The sequence below is a fragment of the Dendrobates tinctorius genome, unplaced genomic scaffold (genome assembly GCF_039654945.1).
Source record: "Dendrobates tinctorius isolate UK_male_01 unplaced genomic scaffold, ASM3965494v1 ptg000147l, whole genome shotgun sequence".
In the NCBI taxonomy this organism is placed as follows: Eukaryota; Metazoa; Chordata; class Amphibia; order Anura; family Dendrobatidae; genus Dendrobates; species Dendrobates tinctorius.
The window spans coordinates 469,209-489,512 of record NW_027361814.1 but is presented as its reverse complement, the minus strand read 5'-3'; the positions used below and the strand labels follow the sequence as shown (position 1 = coordinate 489,512).

At 43.3% G+C, this 20,304-nt stretch overlaps 1 protein-coding gene across 1 annotated transcript in view; it reads right to left on the bottom strand.

Annotated features, from left to right (window-relative positions):
- The window catches only part of DOCK1 (dedicator of cytokinesis 1), a 495,500-nt gene that overhangs the window by 305,805 nt on the left and 169,391 nt on the right, over positions 1-20,304 (bottom strand). The window lies entirely within an intron of this gene.

The following is a 20,304-nucleotide window of genomic DNA, read 5'->3' as shown; positions in this document are numbered from 1 at the left end:
CAGATACCGTGGGTGTGTGCTGCTGCCTCTAGGAGGTTGACACTATGCCGTGAAAAAAAAGTTAACTCCGCAGTATACACCCCTCCGACAGGCTGTAGGACAATCAGTTTTGCTTAGTGTCAGATAGGACGTGGACAGGGGTCTCTTACAGACCCATGCCTACCTCAATGTGCGTCGTTCCTTTTCAGGTAAGCATGACCATGGAGGGATACAAAGTAGATCGGCTACATCTGTATTCCCACACCGGGATTATGAGTACGGCATGTACTGCCACCCTGTGTCCTCATAAATCCCGTTGGCAGGACACTAGCCCCTAACACGGACTCGTGTTCAGATGATCGCATCTGGTCCTGACCTTCGTCTCTTATCACTCGCCCTCCAGAGCCTGATGATCCGAGTGAGACGCCCAGCAGAAAAGATTTGGGACAGCAATCTTTTCATCAGGTAACTGCTCCCTGTCACGGGGAGCTGAAGGTAAGAGGATGCAGCATTTTTCATTAAAAAAAAAAAAACCATGCCGTGAAAAAAATGTTAACTCCGCCTCCGCAGTATACACCCCTCCGACAGACTGTAGGACAATCAGTGAGAAAGCAGTAGAAGGAGACATCATGTAAGTCATCATATATTCATTACAAGTAACAAAATCATGGGAGGGCGCTGTGTCCCCCAATGAAGACTCTGAGAAACAGATTTTACGGTAAGCAACCAAAATCCTGTTTTATCTTTCGTCTCATTAGGGGACACAGAAACTGTGGGACATCCAAAAGAAATCCCTGGGGAGGGAGAAGACAGAAACATCCTTCAGGTTGGAGAACTCACCACTGCCGCCTGAAAAATTCTTCTGCCTAGACTGACGTCCACTGAAGTATAGATATGGATCTTATAGAACCTTGAAAAGGTATGAACAGACGACCAGGTGGCTGCCTTGCACAATTGCATGGCTGATGCCCTATTGCCCTATTGTGTGCCGCCCAGGAGGCGCCCACCACCCTGTTTGAGTGAGCCTTGACCCCAGCAGGGGACACCCTGTTCTTCACCCGGTAGGCTTCCAGAATTGCCATTCTGATCCAGCGGGCGATTGTTGCCTTAGAGGCCAGTAGGCCTCTTTTCACCCCATCAGGAATGACAAAGAGCGAGTCTGTCTCCCTGAAAGGAGCCTTCCTAGCCAGGTAGACCCTTATCACCCTGGCCAGGTCCAGCTTATTGAAAAAAAAACGCTCCAGAGGATGAGTTGGGGCAAAATGACGGAAGGATTAGGTCCTAGTTCAGGTGGAAGGCCGATACCACCTTGGGGAGGAAGGAAGGAGGATCCCGCAAAATAACCCTGTCTTGGTGCATAATCAAAAATGGAGGGCGACAGGACAGGGCCGCCAACTCTGAAACCCGCATGATAGAGGTGATGGCTATGAGAAATACCACCTTCCAGGACACAAGGAATATGGGAGCTTCCTGGAGGGGCTCCAAGGGTGAATTTGTCAAGGCTTCCAAGACCAGGTTAAGATCCCATGGATCCACAGGGGATCTGTATGCCACCCTTTGAAGAAAGGTCTTAACCTGCAGGCGAGAGGCCAAATTCCGTTGGAAAAGAATAGAGAGAGCAGATACTTGGCCTTTCAGGGAACTTAGGGCAATAGCGGCATCTAATCCTGCCTGGAGAAAGGCTAGGACAGATGGTAGGGAACAGGGTATAGTTGTGATGTGATTAGACTCACACCAGCCAAAATAACCCTTCCAGGCTCGATAATAGACCATGAAGATGGCTTCCTAGCCTGGATCATTGTATTAATGTTTCGGTCCGAAACAACCCCGCTGCTCTCAGTATTGTGGTTTAGATGGCTACGCCATCAAATTGAGCAACCGAGAATTCGTGTGGTAAAACGGCCCCTCAGCCAGGAGATCTGGCCTGTCGGGGAGTCTCCAGGGGTGCTTGCGAGAAGATTGATAATTTCTGCGAACCAGGCCCTCCTGGGCCAGTATGGGGCGACCAATATGACCGGCACCCCTTACGCCCTGATCCCCTTTAGTAACCTGGGTAGGAGAGGAAGGGGACGGACCAGGTAAGGGAGTCTGAACTGTGACTAGGGAATAACCAGCGCGTCGACCCCTATTGTCAGAGGATCGCGGCACCTGGAGACAAACTATTGGACCCTTCTCTTCTGTTGAGATGCCAGAAGGTCCACATCCGGAGTCCCCCATAGTTGCCAGATTTGATGGAGCATGTACTGATGTAAGGACTATTCTCCTGCTGCGAGCCCTTCCCGACTGAGGAAGTCGGCGGCCATGTTGTCTCTGCCGAGAATGTAAACTGCAGATATTGCAGGAATCGCGGCTTCCGCCCGGCTGAGGATTCTTGTTCCCTCTGCCGATGCCTGGGGACTCCTGGTTCCCCCCTGATGATTGATGTATGCCCTACTGTGGCATTGACCATCTGAATCCAGACTGGCTGATCCTCGAGGCAGCCTTCCCAATGTAGGAGTGCTGGAAAGACCCCGGTTGGTTCTAGAATGTCGATCGACAGTGAGGATTCTCGCCTCGACTATCGCCCCTGGACCGCCAGGTGATGGAATACCGCACCCCAGCCCAGGAGGCTGGCATCCCTAGTTATCACCTGCCAGTGGACAGGGGGAAACAGGACCACCCCAGATAAACAAGGGGGGAGGTCGGTCACCCTTGAGGGACTGTCTGGCCTGACTGGGAGGGAGTAAGGGCGATCCAGTGAAGAGATGGACCTGTACCACTGAAGGAGGGTGTCCCTCTGAAGTATCCTGGAACGGGACAGGGCAAGTGGTATTGCCTCTGAGGCTGCCACCATCCTCCGCAGGACTCTCATGGCAGCGCGAAAAGATAGGAATCGGGATTCTTGCAGAGAGCAAATTCCCTGCCGGAGAGTAATCCACTTCCTTTCGGGAAGAGAGGCCCTCGAGCGGCGGGTGTCGATTAGCATCCCTAAGAACTCTAGGCGTTGTGTTGACGTAAGGCGGGATTCTTTCCCTGTTGAAGAGCCAACCAAACCGGGACAGCGCGACTAGAACCGCAGATAGGTTTTAATGTCGCCGTGGGAGGAAGGATTGGAGGCTGCGCCGAATTCTGCATTCCTGCAGTGCTTGGAAGCAGGTACTGGCTTTTAAGATAAGTTATAGCCACGGAGCACAGGGTAACAGTGATCCCTCCATAAATACAAGAAAAAGAGCTTTTTTTTTTTAATGAAAAATGCTGCAGCCTCTTACCTTCAGCTCCCCGTGACAGGGAGCAGTTTCCTGACGAAAAGATTGCTGTCCCAAATCTTTTCTACAGGGCGTCTCACTCGATCATCAGGCTCTGGAGGGCGAGTGATAAGAGATGAAGGTCAGGACCAGACACGATCACCTGAACACAAGTCCGTGTTAGGGGCTAGTGTCCTGCCAACGGGATTTATGAGGATACGGGGTGGCAGTACACGCCGTACTCATAATCCCCAAGTGGGAATACAGATGTAGCCGATCTACTCTGTATCCCTCCATGGTCATGGTTACCTGAAAAGGAACGACGCACATTGAGGTAGGCATGGATCTGTAAGAGACCCCTGTCCACGTCCTATCTGACACTAAGCAAAACTAGTTGTCCTACAGTCGGAGGGGTGTATACTGAGGCGGAGTTAAGTTTTTTTCACGGCATAGTGCCAACCTCCTAGAGGCAGCAGCACACACCCACGGTTTCTGTGTCCCCCAATGAGACGAAAGAGAAAAATGGCCGTCCATACAACACAAGCGAGATCGCTGCTGAGTCACAAGTTTTGTGATGCAACAGCGACCTCAGCAGCGATCTCGCTATGTTTGACAGGTAGCAGCGACCAGGCCCCTGCTGTGAGATCACTGGTCGTGTAGGAATGTCCTGGACATTTTTTTGATCGTTGAGGTCCGGCTGGGTAGCATGCATCGGCATGTTTGACACCTTTTACCAACAACCTCGTCAGCGACTCAGAAGTGAGACACATGGCGTGACATCGTTACAAAGGTTGCTACGGGTTGCCGGATCATTGCTGCGTCGTTGGGAAGATCTGACAGACATCTCACCAGCGACCACATAGCGATGCAGCAACGATCCCTACCAGGTCGTATCATTGTCGGGATCGCTGTAGCGTCGTTATGTGTGACGGGGGCTTTACTAGGATATGAGAACAATGGCTGTCCTCATCAGGGGCGGTCTTTAGTACCCTGGCAATAGCACCCCTGCATGTCAATACGTAGGATGGGCTTCTTACCCAGGAGTAGAGATGAGAGAATTTGTTTGGATTCGGTTCCAAACACGATCGGATTCGAATTTTGTTTTTGCAATATTCGTCGAACACAGCTGAACGTCATTAGAGTCAATGGGAGTAGGAATTACCTAATATGTTCAGAACCGATCATAAGACAAACAATCGGCATGAATAGTGTTCAAATATGGCACGAATATGTCAAAATCAGATTCAGGGACAAAATCCGAACAAATTCGCTCATCACTACCCAGGAGTAAGAAACATGTTGAAGAAAAATTAAAAAGGTTTTTTTTCCCATCAAAAGACACTCAATGCAAAAGAAGAAACCAAAGTGCTCACAGTTCAGAAATAAAGTATAAACTGTTTAGTGCCCCCCATCTTACGCTGCGGTCATCTCTCTAGTATCACCGCCCATCTTACGCTGCAGTCATCTCTCTTGTATCACCGCCCATCTTATGCTGCAGTCATCTCTCTCGTACCCCTCCCCAACATCTTATGCTGCAGTCATCTCTCTCATACCCCTCCCTCACATCTTATGCTGCAGTCATCTCTCTCGTACCCCTCCCCAACATCTTATGCTGCAGTCATCTCTCTCATACCCCTCCCCCACATCTTATGCTGCAGTCATCTCTCATACCCCTCCCCCACATCTTATGCTGCAGTCATCTCTCTCATACCCCTCCCCCACATCTTATGCTGCAGTCATCTCTCTCATACCCCTCCCTCACATCTTATGCTGCAGTCATCTCTCTCATACCCCTCCCCCACATCTTATGCTGCAGTCATCTCTCTCATACCACTCCCCCACATCTTATGCTGCAGTCATCTCTCTCATACCCCTCCCTCACATCTTATGCTGCAGTCATCTCTCTCATACCCCTTCAACACATCTTATGCTGCAGTCATCTCTCTCATACCCCTCCCCCACATCTTATGCTGCAGTCATCTCTCTCGTACCCCGCCATCTTATGCTGCGGCCATATCTCTTGTATCCCCTCTCCCCATGTTATGCTGTGGTGTAAGACAACCCTTACAGGTTTCCCACACACACGCACACACTTTTGAAGTCATATTTTTAGTGTTTACAAAAATTAAAAATACAAATTGTTGTATCATTAATTTTTTTAAGGGTTTTTTTTCCAGTGGGATTTTTTTTTAGTAGTAGTGTGAAAAGTCATAGAAAAAAACAAAAATAAAAAAAACACAAGATAAAAACAACACCTATAAGAATTTAGCTAAGAAAAACGAAAACAAAAAACAAATAGATGCTTGAGGAGGAAAAACCAATCAGCCTGAAAAAATAAGCCAACTCTACAGCATACTTCATGCATACATAAATTTAAAGAAAAAAAGTAACTGATGCCAAAATAAAACACATTAAATTCACAGAAAAAGCCCAGATAGTTTTCGCAGTATATGCATGGGATCACTGAAAATCTCATATACAATGATGGAAATGCAAAACTATAAAATACTGGAAAATCTGGCACATTTTTACTACATGGGATTGTATCCCAGTAAGAAAATGTTATCAAATACCCTTGATTGGTGAGAAATTTTAATTGGGTAGAAGTCTCAGCTCGATCATTAGAAAAGGGGGATTCCGAGCTGCTGTTGAATGAAGTGGTGATTGAATATGCACACTGACGCTCAATTCATTTTTACTAAGCCTAAAGACATGCCTAAAGACACTAAGCCTAAAGACACGCCCCAGAGGATCCCGAATGCCACGCTCCCTTACTAAACAACATAAAAAGTAATACTAAATAGAAAGGAACCATATGGCAGATTAATAAAAAAAAATTACTCAAAAATTACACAAATGAGCAGAAGGAATAAAATAAGAGCAAAAATCAGGTGATAGGTCCGCTTTTATTTGTTTCTGGGTTACACAAATACAATTTAGTTGGGAGACCACCTAACAAAAAAGGAAGCCAGATCCTACCAACTTAAAATTTGTGATCATTTTTATTTTATTCATTTTATTTTCTATTAATCTTTTACATTTTCTTCCAGGCAAACATAGATGAATGTACATTTCTTTCCAAGCAAAAGTACAAGCTCAATGGTCGTCAATCCGTCACCAATATCCAAAAATAAATGCAACCACTCTACCACTTACAAATGAACCTTCGATGGGAATTGATTGGCATTAAGTTCTTAAGTGATAGGGATGAAAACAAGACCCATTTACATAAACCTATAAGTCATTCCCTGATTAGAGATGTCAGGCTTTTTTCAGGTCATTGAAATAGGCCAATGTGAAATGTGGAATATTTTTTTCGTTCTCTGCCCCTCATCCCCCTCCGTGGCACAGCTGGAAATCCATTTTGCCGTCTGATATTAATCAAATAAGCCATTGGTTTTCTCCTTTTGCTGCGCCGACATGCTAATCAGTATGTGAAAAGGCAGAAATCTTAAACTCTACTTACTACCCTGGGAAAAAGGAAAGGTTTACATAGCCTGAAGCGCTTTAAGATTTCTTTCATTCTGGGCTCATATTAAACTGTTTGATATCTGATGTTTTTCTATTGCAGTTTCACTGGTCTTAATGCATGACTAGGAAGAAAAAAATTTTTTTTTTTTTTTTTTGTAATGGAGCTTAGAGCTGAAACCTCTGAAATAAGTGATGTGTAGTCTTAAATCACATAATAAAAATAACTTTTCTCCTGATTTCTCTCTGCTCCCTACAAATCCCCATACCAGCGCCTATCCAACGTATTCTTATCTGATATTACAGTTCCTTACGGCCAAACTTTGCAACTTACTGTCTGATCCTTTTTTCTTTTGCAGCTTCACAGTTAGTGAACGTGTGATGGAAAGAAGAAAATCTGTAGCCTCTCCTGTTATTTATTCCCAAAATCAAGTCTGGATCGCTTATTCTTAGAACTCTACATTGTGCCGTTCCTCTGTTATTCCTACTGGAAGCGGATGAATTGCGACGGTTACAAGTTGGGGGAGGCGAAAGCAAACTGATTCCGTCTTATCAGAGCTGGGTATGTAGGGACACACCCCTTTGACAAAGGAATGATAACACCCAGATGGTAATTTATGCACAAAACGGCACGACACAAAGGTGATGAAGGTCATGTTCACACAATGCATTTGCAATTTGTTTTTATGGCCAGGATTTTTTGTTTTTGTTTTTTTTGTAGGCCCTCTCCTGACATGTCTGTTTTAGAAAATAGTGGGAATCCCCGTAAAATAAAAAATATTTGAGTCACTTTACATGTGATGTGTTTGTGATTCATTTCTTCTGCTGCAATTTTCAGAAAAAGTGGTAAAATCGCAGGGGCATTTACTTGTGCTTTCGGAAAATCTTGGAACGTGACTTAACAAGAAGGGGCTCAAATAATTTTTTTTTCATGGAGATTCCAACTATTTGTTAAAAAGAGTTGTCAGTAGAGGTCCTACAAGAAAAAGAAAACAAAGAAAAAAAAAAATATTGGAAAATTAATGAAATGAGGCTTAAAAAAAAATCTCACGTGTTGGGGAAACAGAAAACAGTATACATAGAAAATAGAGAAAAAAAAATAAAAAAAAAAAATGGAAAAAATATCTCAAGTATCGTGGGGGGGCGAGAATTCAGCAGCAGGTCATTTCAAGCACAATGTCTACCATTCCTTCTACACTAGTTTTTAGGCAATAAAAGATGCCACATTATACACATTTGCACAAAAAAATTTATTACTTTTTTAAAAATTATTATATTGTTGAGTCACTGCTTTTTCATTACATGAGTGGGAGGGAGGGGCTTAACAACAGATTTACTTTAATTTAAAGGGGTTGTTCACTCCTCACACAACCTCTTCTGAAACCCTATGTTTCCTCCCAAGTAAAATAATAACACCTATACTCCCCTCCGATGCCAAAACTGTTCCAGAGGTGCAGGCACTGGCTCTCCTGGGGATTGTGTGACACTTTTATATGTCATGCGATCCCTGCTGCCAATCAACGCCGCTTCACTCTTCTCTCCTTCTAACAAGTCAAGACAACTCTAGGAAGTGAGAGCTGCGGCTGCTCACCAACTTCCTCTGGATGTTAATTCCGTTGGTAAGAGAAAAGAGTGAAGCTAGCACTGAATAGTGGCAGGGATCATGTGGCATAATGTCACACAATCCTCGGGAGAGCGAGTGGCGACAGGGGAGACAAGCATCTATTCTATTATTTCTAAACAATGTTTTTTGGTGATTCCTTTGTATCCCCGTTCGTACTGCACCCACACACACAAATGATACACCATTTGAAAGGTAAACTTGCCCCATTCAGGAAGAAAATAGCCAAACAAACCACAGATCAACGATTTGATCACAAAATACAGTTTAAACATTAATTTTCATAAACTTGCAGTAAGAAAAAATGATCTGCAGGTGGCACCACAGTACCTCGAAGCACACTACCAACACATTTGTAAACATGCACTGCCTTTTCGGTGATTACTTCGCCCCACACACACACACGATACACCATTTGAAAGGTAAACTTGCTCCCTTCAGGCAGAAAACAGCCAAACAAACCACACATTCACGATTTTATCAATAAGTACAAATACAGTTTAAACATTCATTTCCATAACCCTGCAGAAAGACACAATGACGTGCAGGTGGCACCACAACCGGAAAACATTTTTTGGTCTCTACTTATCAAAACAATTTATTATATTACCAATCTACATATATAAATGCCTGTCTGTGTTCATCAGCTCATGAAATACATTTACATTTGACCAGCTTGCATTTTCTGAAATTGCCTGCGCCCCCGACGACCAATGTGCGAAAATTTCGCACGGGTCAAGCTAGTAAGTATTAATATTAAAAAGGGGAAGGGGAATAATAAGATTTTAGAAAAAGGTTGTCCGAGTAGTGAGACAAAAAATTGTCATAGATGTTGGATCAGACGCAATACGGAGAAAGTTTCAGATGATAGGGTGCCGTGCAGACGGACCAAACAGTGCACCAATTAATCTTTGAAACCATAGGGTATTTTGTCACCATCGCACAAGCTCCTTGCACAAGTCTTTGTGGCAGAAATGAGTCTATTTAACCAGGGCTGTGGAGTCGGTAAGCCACAGTTGCGACTCCGACTCCTGGATTTTATCAGGCTCCGACTCCGACTCCTTCATAAATGGCCAATTCATAACAAATTTACTGTTGTAAAATATTAAACATGGTGCTTATTCAGTTTCTCACCATCATATAAGTAATCAGACCACTTAGAGCAAAAACTACATTTATTAGAATACAATTAGAATATAGCAAATAACTTTTATAAACTTTTCTAAACTGTAAGCAAATATGCAATAAACACTTTTATGCAGTTAATATGAAGAAATCTATAAATTTGTCCTCAGGAAAAGTATTGCCTCTGTCAGATCCTCCTTCATGGATGCCCTCAAATCTGATCTAATTATTTTGAGAGCAGAGAACAACCTCTCTACACTAACTTGTGTTGGTGGCAAAGCAGTAACCACTCGGGCAACATCTCTGACAATGTCAGGATACAGAGGAATCGCTTGTTGCACTGTTATTTTTGATGAACGGTCAAATTTCTCAATTTCTTTTAGTGCACATGAAAAATTCTGCTGAAATGTACTGGCTGTGTTCCTTGATGGGGATGACTATTCTTCTATGCGGGAACGCTTTGCACGGTCCTTGTGATCCAAATATTTTTCTAAATTAAATTCTTCATCAGTTGATGATGAGGGTGAAGATGTGGCAGGACGACCAAATTCTTCTTGTTCCTCCTGACTGTTCTGCAACCCTTTCATCCTTACTGCTATTTCAAACAGAGCTTCTTTTCCTTTACTTAGCTGTTGATCATCTAGAAGAATCCGATGCATTGGGTCTACATAAACAGCTGCCAAAAGAATGTTATTTTGTAATAGTAGCTCCTCTCTCCGTTTCATTGATGTAGCAATGCCACTTGCAATTAACCCTTCTCTTTGGGACAGGCGAAACATCAGGTTCTTCCACTCCTTTAAGAAAATACCTGGAGTTAAGTCCTCTGCTTGTAATTTTTTAGTCACTGTAAATGGGTGCTCTAGCAATTTTTCCGGCTCAGTCACCTGATTCCACTGACTTTCATTTAGCGTCAATTGAGGGTTAGCCATGTCTACAAGAAAGGTTTTCAGTTCAACCAAGCGCTGAATCATTAAGTAAGTACTGCCCCATCATGTGGCTTGATCAATAATTGCCCCTTTTCCAGCACGTCTCTTCAAAATTGAGTCAACTTTAGGGGTTCTGGCAACAGTAGCCAATTTTCTCACCTTGCCAATCAGTGCAGCAGCATGTCCTTCTTGCAGACTGTCTCTTATAGCCAGCTGTAGCGTATGCACAACACAGCGCATGTGATGAATGAAAGAACATTGACACAGTTTCAACAAGATCATCTAAACTATCATGTTGCTGTTCATCTGAAGCAACTTCAGTTTGCTCCTCAGTTACAATACTGTGTTCCTCTATTTCAAACATTTCTGTGTCTGTGGACCCAGAATGTTCTTCTAGCTGCTGGTCACCATCATTACTCTCATTCATTAGCTTAATAGTACTTATCATATTTGAAGCATTGTCAGTTACGACAGAAAGAACTTGCTCTTTTTTAAGTTCATAGTCTTGCAGAACCTTTTCCACCAAGACCTGGAGAAACTCACTGGTGTGATGAGCTTTGGTGTCTTTTACTGCCAATGTCTTGGTAACTATTTCATTTTTGTCACAAACAAATCGGACATTGATGGCAAAATAGTTCACTCTGTGACGTGTGCAGGCATCCATTTTAAGAAACAGAAAGCGTCCCTTGAGAGTTTTTTTAAGTTCTTCCTTTTGTTTAAAAGCTTCTTCGATTACTAATTTTCTAATACTCTCTCCAGAGAAACACCAAGCTTGCGGGCCATTTCCCCATTCAGACACATAAAAGCTGGTCGTGAAAATAATGAAATAGGCACACTATGCTTTACAACAAGCTCTATGATTGTTTTTTTAAATGTATCTACTGTCATTGTCAAAGTAACTTTGTCACTGACAAAATATCTTGCAACTGATGGCTGCAAAGTTCTCTGCTCCTTTGTTTGGCTGGAAGAGCTGGGCACTGGTTCATTGGTTTGGATGCAGTCTTTCTCATCCACTGCTTTCAGTACTTCTGGATGAAAGCGCTGTAAAGGTCTCTTTAGATTAGAAGCTCTGGTAGGAGCATTTTTATCTTTGCCTGTGATAGGAACTGAAGGAGTTAAATTGAGTTCTGTCTATGTTGTATTTTCTTGTTTAGACTCATCTTACCTGTTCCCTTGAGAACTAAAACCAGATAACAGATGAATTCCTGTTTTTCAGCCTACGTGGCTTCCTCTGTCTTGTTGAAACCAGTTGTGAAATTGTTTTATACTACGCATGTCTGTAAATGTTTAACTTCTTTGCTATAAAGAATGGAAACCTAACTGATAAGCCAGAGGCGTCTCAGCAGGCTTCCCGAGTTGTACAATACAGCGTAAGTCTGTGTTATTCTTCTCGACGGAGCAATCAATTAGAGACATATGGTGTCTCACACCCAAGAACATCGGTCCTTCAGGTGAAAGAGGTACTCTGAGGGATCCCGACAGTTTCCTGACGCCCGAAACAGGGACCTGATATAGGCACCTCTCCAAGACTACCCGATCTACAGACCATTCCAGTTACTGATGAAATTGTGAACAGCAGACCTAAACACCTGGCCAGGTAAGAGATCAATTCTTCTCTTCTCTGCTCTTCATAATCTATCATTGTAACTAAGGTCCGTATAAAGGGGAATCTAGTAGAGGAGGGGGCCGTAGGATCAGGTCTATATAAGAACTCTGAGGAAATCGGGTGTGATACGCATATGTAATTTTTGCTCGAATGAGAGGTCATTGCAGATTCTGTCTGTGTACTGCTATCTTCAGGAGAAGAACTGATGCAAATCATAACGGGTATGGTGATTGGACATTTGCAGGAACAACCCCAGACACCAATATAAGAAAGTTTCATTATGCCAAAAAGGGAGATCAGTGGTGGATACTGTTAGCATTGAATACACATATCCCATTGAGTAATACGTTGAGAGGTCAGACATTACGGAATATAAGGCTAGGTGAACAGTTCATATTACAAAGCCCAGACGGACAAGTTTTCCACAATAGAAGATTCCGTGTTCGGAATCAGGGAGGTTGTTGAGTGGCTGCTCTGAGTTGAAGGATTGTGGAAAGTAGAAAATAAGCTGCACAGCAGGTATTCGTTCAAAGAGTGGTGATATTGCCTATCTGGGTCATGTGACAGCGTCCTTTCGGGGAGGTCACCGCCTAAGCTTAAATCAACACCCTTTACGAATAAACCTTGTGACAGATAAGAGTGTGATTGATTGAGCACAGGATAACAATATAAGCCTGTGACAAGATATGACTGAAGAAACCCAGTGAATGGATGTCCTGTTCACATCCCTGTGTATCGTGGGAGTGCTTCTGTTTGCAGTGTATATAGCGTATAAGTATACGAAACATATAATACAAAGAGGAACAGAAACTCCATTCAGTCTGTTAGCACCTTAGGAAGAAGGTAACGAGGTATAGTAGAGCTGAGTCTTGAGCTTACCCAATACACCACCTAAGGCAGGGGACTAACAGAAGGGATAAGTGATACGGGACAAGAAAATGGGAAACAGTCAGGGGAAAACAGTGGTAGAAGGAAAATTGTTAAGTGAGATAATAAAGGACAGATGTGGAAGTAGTGCAGCAAAGGACCTAAAAGCAGTATTAAGAGAGTTTAAGTTAAATGGTAAAGAAGCTCTAGATGAAGAAAAGTGGAAGGAGATAAAAGACATAAAATCAGGAAGAATTGCAGACAATGAGTGGGGGGAACAAGTGGAGGCATGCATTAAAGTATCACAGGTTGCTAAGCGAGAGAACTGGGCATATAATGAGAAAACAAAACGATGGATTCGTCCCAAAGAATTTAGCCCTGTGTCAGAGAAGCAGGAACCACCACCATATCCTGCCCCAGCCCGTATAACAACCCCACCTGCAGCACTGGTTATATCACTGCCCACCGGACTGTGCCCTGATGTACAATCACCATTACCTAGCAATGGTGATCTAGGATGGACTTGTAATAATTGTGGTCAACAAAATCCAGACTGGAGAGAGACGTGTCTAGCCTGTGGAGCACCCCGTTACCATCACCCTAGCAGATTAGCCCTCGTTAGGACCCAAATACGCCCTTTCAGGGAAACAGATGAACAGGGTGTTACCCGCACCAGACAGATTCAGACTACCCATTATACTCCATGGTCCGCTCCAGAATGTATGGCATTATTGTCTAATGCTCCAGATCCCACTACCTTTCCTATGGGGTTTGCCCGGTACATAAGATAAGTACTGACTGTACACAGAGGGACCTGGTTGGATGGGGAAGACTTATGCAGATTAAAACTACCAATAACTACCCAAGGGGAGTTTTCACAGATTGTTGGACCAAATAGACCCGCTGATAATGATCAAGAAGGTAATCCTCGAACTCAGGCTTCGAGAGAGCCCTTTTTAATTGCCCTTGACAATTTTATGCAGACGAAGCAGAGACAGAGAGGTAACATGACAGCCATACCGCAGAAACCGGGACAGTCAGTGACCGATTTGTATCAAGACCCTCATCTTGGAACGCCGTTTCCAATATCTGAAAGAAATAATGAGGGGGTATCACGACTATTGGCAAAAGCCTTTATGGAAGGGTTGCTCAAAGAAATACGAGATCCCCTGAAAATAAGCACCCCTGATTGGAGATCAGTACCTGATGTCCATGGATTAAGACAAAAAGCTATGGGCATTGAATTAGATTTGCAGAAAAGGAAGAATGCACCACCGGCCAAAACAAGAGTAGCGGTGACCCAATTTGACAACCAAGGACATCCAATCAATGAGGTTAGGAGGAGAACTTTTACATGTCATTACTGTAAAAAGCCAGGTCATTTCCAGAGAGATTGCCGTAAACGAAAAGCGGATAGAGAATCTCAGCCTAGGAGGGAGGAACCTACTAACTGACTAGGTGCAGTTAGAATGCAACTTGATTCTAGGGAACCAGTAGTTAAAATCAAAGTAAATGGAAAAAAGGTACCCTTTCTAGTAGATACCGGAGCAACCTCTTCAGTGGTTAATGACAAAGTAATAACTCCAGATCTCCTTTCAGAAAACTCGACCTTTGTTTCAGGATTTAGTGGACAATCTAGCTTAATCCCTTTTAGCAAACCTTTACCAGTTATAGTAGGACCTAAAATGTTTCTGAATACATTTTTGTTTGTCAAAAAAGCACCAATTTGCCTATTGGGAGTAGATGTACTAAAGAAACTGCAGGCAGACATCAAATTTACTGAAGATGGTACAGTACACCTTACCATTCCAGATGAGGAAGGGGATGCTATTGAGGCTTGCATGATAATTCAAGCTCTCGAGTCACAAAATCCTGATGACACCACATCACAACCATGGGACTCAGCCCTAGACAAATTACCTGATACCTTATGGGCAAAAGGGAATGCGGATATTGGCTTACTTCCCGTATCCCCAGTTGTGGTGGAGGTGCCCGCAGACACAAGGTTGCCACAGCTGCGGCAGTACCCTATCAGTGCCCAACAAGAGGCTGCTATTGAGGCACAAGTCACTGATCTTGTAAACAATGGAGCATTGGTGTCAATTAAATCACAAGCTAATACGCCATTGTTTCCTGTCAAAAAGAAAGGAGGACCAGGTGATGCCCCGAAATATCGCATGGTACATGATCTGAGAGAGATAAATAAGGTCCTTGTTCCTTTGACACCAGTAGTAACTAACCCACACACGCTATTGGCAAAAATCCCTAGTCAATCGAAATGTTTTTCAGTGATTGATTTGTCAAACGCATTTTTCTCAGTGCCCCTCCACAAAGGCTGTTGGCATCTGTTCGCTTTTACATTTAAGGGCAAACAATATGCCTGGACCAGACTGCCACAGGGCATGCAGCATTCACCCACACTGTACACGCAGGCATTGCAGTCTGTGTTGGCCGGCTGGCCACACCCACCTGATGTAGTGCTCTTACAATATGTGGATGACCTGTTGCTTTGTGCACCTGATGAGGCTAACTGTAGAATCCATACACTTTCACTACTGATGTTTTTATCAGACAATGGATGTAAGGTCAACAGCGAAAAGTTACAGTTTTGCCAACCAAAAGTCGTATTCTTAGGACATTGTCTATCACACGGTACCCGACACTTAACCAATGACAGAATTACAATTGTACAACAAATGAAGGAACCGACAACCCACAAGCAGTTGAGAGCATTTTTGGGTTTAGTTTCGTCTTGCCGCCAATGGGTCATACATGCTAGTGAACATATGCAGCCACTGTATGATTGCATCAACACAATACCTTTTCAACTGACTGACATTGCACGAGACTCATTCCAGTATCTGAAGAAGGCCATAGTGTCAGCCCCAGCATTAGGTATACCTAACTATGATATACCCTTTCAACTGATGGCCGCTGAAATTAGAGGGCATGCTACTGGCATTTTGACACAGAAACATGACAAAAAGAATAGACCCCTTGCATACTATTCTGCCAAACTAGACTCAGTAGCACAGGGAACACCATCCTGTGTTAGAGCAGTCTCTGCAATCGCATTGCTACTTGACAAAGTTTCTGATATTGTACTGGATAACCCACTAACTGTCTGTACCACACATGATATATACGGTATCCTGAATCAGGTTTCTTCTAAACATATTTCTATGGCCAGACAACTCAGATTGCAATGTGCCTTGCTTATGCCTCCTAATGTTACGTTTACTAAAACTCAGAATCTGAATCTGGCTACATTGTTGCCAATTGCAGATTCTGAAAGGGGGGATATAGATGAGAACACATTATCGCTTTCTTTTGAGCCCCCACACGAGGTTGAACATGATTGCATAGAACTGATGCAGCAAGAAGTTGTTGGCTTGCCCAATGTCACAGACACACCATTGTCAAATCCAGACTTTATATTTTTTGTGGATGGCAGCAGATATGCCGATGAAAGTGGAAAATTCCACACAGGATATGCGGTAGTGTCACCACATGAGACTATTGTAGCAAAGGCACTTCCACCCCACATGTCCGCACAAGAGGCTGAGCTGACAGCTCTGAATGAGGCATTAAAACTTTCCAAAGGACAAACAGCAAATATCTACACTGACTCAAGATATACCTTTGGGATAGTACATGATTTTGGGGTTTTGTGGCGCACAAGGGGTTTCATGACAGCAGCAGGAACACCCATAAAACATGCCACACTGATCAGAGACATCCTCGAGAATGTGGCCCAGACACAGGGGGTGGCCGTTATGAGGGTGCCAGCACACACCAGAAAGGACAACATGGAAGCAAAAGGCAACGAGAAAGCAGACCAGGCGGCGAAGCAAGCTGCCTTGGGGACTCCAGAAAAAGGAAACATAGTGCACAAGGATGCATCAGAATTGTTTACAGACTTACAAAGGTTCCAAGAAGACTCCGCTCAGACGGACAAGGAAACTTGGGAAAAGATGGGAGCTGAGAAGACGAACGGAATGTGGACGAAAGATCAGAAGTACTGCTTGCCTAGGGTTTTGTACCCAAGGATGGCAGAAGCAGTTCACCTTCCAACTCACATGTCCGCCAATGGAATGACGCGCCTAGTCACGAAGGTTTGGATTGCTCCTGGGTTTGGGAAGGTGGCGCAGCTACCCTGTACCTCCTGTCCCATATGCCTAGCACACAATCCCGGACAGGTAGTGAAAACTCCACGGAAACACAGTCCTAGGCCGTTATATCCCTTCCAGAGACTACAGATCGACTACATTCAACTCCCCAGAAGTGGACCATATGAATATGTTCTGGTGTGTGTTGACATGTTCTCTGAATGGCCAGAGGCCTACCCGGTGAAAACGGCTACAGCTCGAGCCACTGCAAAGAAACTAGTGATGGAACTAGTACCACGATTCGGTGTTCCTGAAACAATTGAATCAGACAGAGGCACACATTTCACTGCTGAGGTAATGCAAAATGTAATGCAAATGATAGGTGTAGAACAAACATTTCATACACCCTACCACCCACAGAGTTCAGGGAAGGTAGAAAGAATGAATGGGACATTAAAATTAAAAATACAGAAAACCATGGAACAGACCCATAGACCATGGCCAGAGTGTCTTCCGTTAGCATTATTCTCAGTAAGGTACACACCCACGGGGAAAACTAAACTGTCACCCTTCGAGATATTGTTTGGAAGACCACCAAACACAGGGTTGTACTACCCACAGGTCTTAACACTCAATGTGGATAATTTGACAAGTTATGTAATCCAGTTGCAAAAGCATTTAACTCAAATGCATTCTCTAGTTTTCTCTTCCATTCCAGATCCAGATAGTGTGGAAGGAACTCACTGTTTACAACCCGGTGATTACGTATATGTCAAGAAACACTCCAGAAAGACCCTTGAACCCCGATATCAAGGACCTTACCAAGTACTCCTAACAACGCCTACTTCTGTTAAGTTGGAAGGACGACCAACCTGGATCCACGCATCGCATTGCAAACTAGCCACAGGAATTAACAAAGCATAAGAGTGCATAATGTTTTGGTTTGGTTTTGTTGCATTATCTGTAATAATGGTAGCTGCGTGGGACAGTCTAAATTCTCCAATGTCCTTGAATAATAAGTTTATACAACATCATAAAAAATTACTGAATGATTGGTCAAATTACACTCGGTCTCCAGCAGATTGCTGGATCTGCACACATTCACCAGTATCAGCCACTAGTATTCCGTTCCTTGTTATTCCTGTGCCACCCAAGGAATTATTTGCCTGGACCAGTTGTTCTGATACACTTGCTAATAATGCCACAAATAATGTGAAGTTATGGAACACAACGGTTGGTATACCCATTGTGGGATGGGTAGGATATCCCTGGTGGCAAGGTAACCTTTCAGGAAGTAGTACTCACCTCCAATATCTGGCATATAAGGGGGGGGCTTGGGTACCTAGGAATAGAACCCGGTTAACCTACTTGGGACAAGTTCCAACGTATGGTTTACAAGTTAGCTTTAATGTAACTTCCCATTCTACTGATGCCTTCAAACCAATGTTGCTAGAAAGAAAGTTACATAATATGTCATGGGAGTACTCCAATTTATTTCCCCAGGGCACTAACGAAACTTGTATTAATATTCCAGGTAATATGCCTTGTAACGAGTCCTCGGAATATAAGAAGGGAACCTCCCCTTGTGGAAACCCTGATGCAGGTTATTGTAGTCCTTTAGGACAATTTTCACCTTGGTGCATGCTCCAGAATGCATCTGCGTTCATAGATTTAGTTCATAGACTGGTACTACAACATTCAGCCCTATGGGACCTACCTAGTGACATGTACTGGGTATGTGGAGACAACGCATATAAATGGTTGCCAGTAGGGGTAAAAGGTGCTTGTACTCTGGGTCGTTTGACTCCAGCTACCTTTGTTATTCCGAATGACCAGTTGAGTACTCAGAGCATACCTAAACACACGTTGTACAAAAGAGCTGCTGATAATACACCTCGCCTCTCTGGAAGACCACACATAGTGCAGATGAGTGTGGCCAATAAAATTGTTAGCTCTATTTTTATCTACCCTATGATCACTCAAATGTGGGATAAATTAGTTAGAGCTACAGATTATTTAGATGACCAAATATGGGATATATTGGATATACTGAACACCACTGTTGCTGTTCAAAATCAGCTTATCATAGTCACTAATCAGCATACCATAGTACTAGATTATTTAACTGCAGCACAAGGAGGTATGTGTCAAGTCATCGGACCAGCTTGCTGTCATTATATAGATCCTGACAAAACTTTAAGATTAAAACTAAAATTAGAGGATGTTCAAAGACTCAGAGATCAGTATGATAAAGACAATGATCGCAATAAAGATAGTTGGTGGTCAGATACCTTCTCCTTTTTGAATCCAGCCAATTGGTTTAAAGGTATAGGGGGTTGGATAGCTGGAATTATATTAAGCCTACTACGTATCTTTGTTTGTCTTTTCGTAATATATGTATTTTTAAAATTCGTTTTTTGGTGTTTAACTGTGTGTAAGAAAAGATACAGAAACAGATGAGAAAGATGAATTAATGACAGAACCCTTACCAAAGTTGATAATTGTTTCCTTTAAGTCTTAGGTTGACATCTCATTTCTGACATGAAGGAGCGTACTCTTGTGATGACAGACGTGGCCTTAGTAACTGGGGGATGGAGAGGGTAAAAGAAGATATCTGTCTCCCTCGGGCAACCCGTCGGCCTGGGATAGTACCTGGTGAATAGGACACTATCAGCTGTCATTACAGGATCCAGTGTTCCAGATTGTGAAGAATGAAGATGTCAAAGGGGGGACTGATAGGAACTGAAGGAGTTAAATTGAGTTCTGTCTATGTTGTATTTTCTTGTTTAGACTCATCTTACCTGTTCCCTTGAGAACTAAAACCAGATAACAGATGAATTCCTGTTTTTCAGCCTACGTGGCTTCCTCTGTCTTGTTGAAACCAGTTGTGAAATTGTTTTATACTACGCATGTCTGTAAATGTTTAACTTCTTTGCTATAAAGAATGGAAACCTAACTGATAAGCCAGAGGCGTCTCAGCAGGCTTCCCGAGTTGTACAATACAGCGTAAGTCTGTGTTATTCTTCTCGACGGAGCAATCAATTAGAGACATATGGTGTCTCACACCCAAGAACATCGGTCCTTCAGGTGAAAGAGGTACTCTGAGGGATCCCGACACCTGAATATGCACTCATCTTGGATTCACAGCATTTGTTTTCGTCTGGATCATTTGTCATACACTGACAGACATAATGTTTTCTATCTTGAGTGATAGCGAAATGTTCAAATACAGCTGATTTAATGTGATGCTTCTTTGACATTCTCAGGTTTTTAATTCTGCATTCACAATCCAAATGACAATTGTTTTTCCTAAAAACAATTGTACAAAATTATTGCCTGGTCGTACAACTGATATAGTGGTCAGTAATACTGTTATTAT